Raw genomic sequence first — 3,939 nt, forward strand, 5'->3', positions numbered from 1 at the left:
CATATCCCAGAAGGGCCGTCTGACTCTATTCTTGAGTGGTTATGCTATTCAACATTTTGGTGTAACTGGTTAAATACACTTGAATCAAATGGCTGAGGTGCCACCTCATTCATTCTGCATTCAGATCATATGAAGTCCTGGTAACATCAAAATTAATTGAGTGAGGCATTTTGTGCCAGAGAAACACCTAAAACTTGAAAGACACCTAACCTATTCTTGATGCCTGGTATTTGGACACCTATGTCCTATTTTATGTTTTCTTTTTTATCTCTCATTTTAAATCACAGTTAAGATCTCGGCTGACAGCTTCCTGAAATGATTTTTGAGCGGGAAGCCATAATATATGATTGGATAAGATGTTAAGGAAGGATCCCTTCAAGTGTCAAGCTTGTACCCCAGATGTGCTTTCAGTTTCAGTGGATGGAAATTGCAAGTATTACCATTTAAAGAATGCAGCAAGGTATTGTAAAATGTGTAAAATATAACAATTCTTTGTATATGTTAGTGATGTTCACTACCTTTGGACAGTAACACCTCATGAAGTGTATTTTATTGCTTTGTTTTTCAGATTGGAGGAACAGGCTATATTTCAGGACCTTTTCATTGCCAAGGATGAAAACGTAGGAACATTTGTGAACTGTATACACAAATCAACCAAAAATGTAAGACTGCAGATTGTAAATGTATAATAACAGTAACCTTTTAGCCTGTAATAACAGCTTGCCTGACTGAATTGTATGCATTCTAGATTTTGTGGTGGGTAGCCAGGGAGATCTCTCACAGATCCAGCAGCAAACTGGGTGAGGAGGCTTGGAGCTAGCGGTGTGTAGACATGGAGTACTGCTTAGTGCTCTTCGAGATAGTATGAGATATTTGCATAAGCTTTGTTCTTTCAACAAAGGGTGGCCAACAGACAATCACTTTTTTTTCCATGGATGTAACATGTAAGTACTGGCCATATCTTGAAAACTAACAAAAAGCTGTCCTGAGCTCCAACACCTGCTTAAAATGAAGCCATTTCTCTCAATTTTCCATGGCAAAGCCCATGAATGTAAGGTAAGGAACACTGACCAGGCATTGTATAACCTTGCTGGTACATACTGCATAAACATCTTTGACACAGTTGATGTTGTTTGTGCAAATACAGATGGACAAAGCTTGTGCCAAGGCTCATCGCAAGATCAGAAAGGAGAAAACATCTTAGCTTTGGCTTTAGAAGATGTTGGTCACTTGAAGACTGATACAGACACAGAAGTTCTGTCTTTGGAAGAGATCCTGTCCGGTGACACAACATTGCCATGGCAGCAATCATACAGTGGTAAGTAAACATACACTAATATGTTTTATACTGTCATCATACCTGACAGATAATGTGACTAGATACTCCAGGTGTTGACCTCAACTTACAAATTTAAACTTTTACTGAGTTGATTTGTCCTTTTCATAAATGCATTTCAGACTCTCAGTCTTCACACAAGAACAAGGGCAATCGATGACATCATGATGGTAAAGAGACTGGAAGAGGAAAAGAGGATCTTTGTTGATGGACCATCATTGGAAATCTCTGTCATCCTATGAAGACACTCTAAAGGAGTTTCCCACCTGTTATCGGGAGGTAAATTAAAAAGTATGTTTTTAAGTAACACATAATCATACCAAAAGTAAAAGCATCTAAATTTGGGATTTTTATTTATGTTCAACTTTAAAGGTTTGTCCTGTGACCTAACTGACGAAGGTCCAAGAGGTCTCCAGAGCATCATCCTCAGAGAGCTGCAGCACCAACAGATGAAGCTGCAGGCAACAGAGTATTATCTACAGCAGGGGAGCCCAAAGTGGGTCCTGGAGGCCCGGCATCCTGCATGTTTTAGTTCTCTTCTCTTTAACACACCTGCATCAAATGATGGCTCGTTAGATGGCCTAAGAAGAACATTGACAAGCTGAAAAGGTTGTTTCTACCACCAGGGAGAGAATAAAACATGCAGGATGCCGGGCCACTAGGACCCACTTTGGACACCCCAATCTACAGACTTTGTCAGGAGCAGAGAGCGTTACCTTTGACGACGACTTCAGTAGTGACTGATAATAGTCATATATATATAGTTTGCTCATAAGTCACAAAGAGACACCTTACAATTTGTTCTTGTGCTTTCATGTCTCCAAATGGGCAGTGTTTTATCTTGTTGGTTCTTTTTTTAAAATAGTTAATTTGTTTGTGCCTTTGTATTTTCTAAAAGGGTTTACTAGAGCTGTAATTACTTCCACATGCATGTCATTGAGTGTGTTTCTTTTTCACTTATGTTTCTGCACATCTAGTGTATTTTCTAGGTAATAAGAGAAATTGTAGTTAATTTAATAGTTTTAATATTTTTACTACAAGTGGAGTAATAACACTTGTGCTTATGTTGAGCAGTTAAATGGCTACAATGCTACGTTAAGCAGTCCCAGTGATTCTGTAGTATCTAACATAACCAAGACATCTTTTTGGATCTTCTACTTTTCTTTTTTTATTAATATGTGCAGCTGTGACTTATTTCTTAATCCAAAGAATACACAAAGTGTGTACTGGTGGAACAATTTCTTATCCTTGGTCAACTGAATGCGGTTCAGTTTGTCTGTCAATGTCTTTATTAAAAAGAAATAAGTTAAATAAAATTTCAGTACTTGTCAACTGCCAACTCTCCTGACCTGAACCCCAGAGAGAATCTGTGGGATATTGTGAAGAGAAAGTTGAGAGACGCAAGACCCAACACTCTGGATGAGCTTAAGGCTGCTATCAAAGCATCCTGGGCCTCCATAACACCTCAGCAGTGCCACAAGCTGATTGCCTCCATGCCGCATTGAAGGCTGCAAAAGGATTCCTGACCAAGTATTGAGTGCATAACTGAACACGATTATTTGAAGGATGACTTTTTTGGTATTAAAACACATTTCTTTTATTGGTCGGATGAACTATGCTATTTTTTGAGACAGGGATTTTGGGTTTTCATGAGCTGTACGCCAAAATTATCAGTATTAAAACAATAAAAGACCTGAAATATTTCAGTTGGTGTGCAATGAATCTAAAATATATGACAGTTTAATTTTTATCATTACATTATGGAAAATTATGAACTTTTTCACAATATGCTAATTTTTTGAGAAGGACCTGTAGACCTAGCGTTATTTATGCATGTCTAGGTTCAACAGTTGACAGGTGAAAAAGGAAGCCGACTAAGGTTTGGTAGAACTTGCTGTCGGTGTCATTTAGTTGAAATGCTTCAGATTTGGACCTAACTTCTTTTTTAAAACAGAGAGTCCCAACTTAGTGAAATAATCTTAACATTAACTTGGTATTTGGATGCATTTACAAACCAAAAGGGGTAGACCTCTATTTCAACTACAATAATTAGATGGACACAACTTAACTTAGATTCTCTTTATGCCTTTTCTCTGCAAGCTTATGAAATGATGAAATGAACCACAGAGGCCTCCGGCAGATCATTCTTTTTCCACTAGAACAGATTTAGAGTCGGGCTACAGAGCTCAATTCTAGAGAAAATGCATCTTTGAACCATTACTTTAATAAAACATTTGAAGATTAAGCCATCTCTACCACTCAATTTGAGATTAGTGATGGAGTTAGGGTTAACCCTAACCCCAATCTAACCCTAGATTGTTTTTATACAGTTTAACATAGTGTTTCTCTAGGAGAAAAGCACTATGTCAATCAAACATAATTTAGATTACTATACTAATGTAGTTTAAATTACAGTAGAGTCAAACTGATTCAATATTAATTTACTAAACTGTAATGTTGAAGGACTTCAATCTGGGTTTCCTTTCATACACAAAATAAGCTGCAAACTTTAACTTAAATAATTAACCTTAGACAGGTAAACATGCTATGCAAAATACTTCTCCATAAAACTTTTTTTTATGTGTAAATACTGATCACACTGA

At 37.2% G+C, this 3,939-nt stretch overlaps 1 pseudogene across 1 annotated transcript; it reads left to right on the plus strand.

Annotated features, from left to right (window-relative positions):
• The first annotated feature begins 315 nt into the window (after positions 1-315).
• Positions 316-2,675, plus strand: LOC148153199 (uncharacterized; annotated as a pseudogene). Its single transcript, XR_015761736.1, has 6 exons — positions 316-460; positions 569-662; positions 749-819; positions 883-1,318; positions 1,459-1,615; positions 1,709-2,675. The product of XR_015761736.1 is annotated as an uncharacterized LOC148153199 (transcript).
• The last annotated feature ends 1,264 nt before the right edge of the window (positions 2,676-3,939 follow it).

Source organism: Poecilia mexicana, unplaced genomic scaffold (assembly GCF_051168715.1).
Source record: "Poecilia mexicana isolate PSO_F unplaced genomic scaffold, ASM5116871v1 scaffold_20, whole genome shotgun sequence".
Lineage (NCBI taxonomy): Eukaryota > Metazoa > Chordata > Actinopteri > Cyprinodontiformes > Poeciliidae > Poecilia > Poecilia mexicana.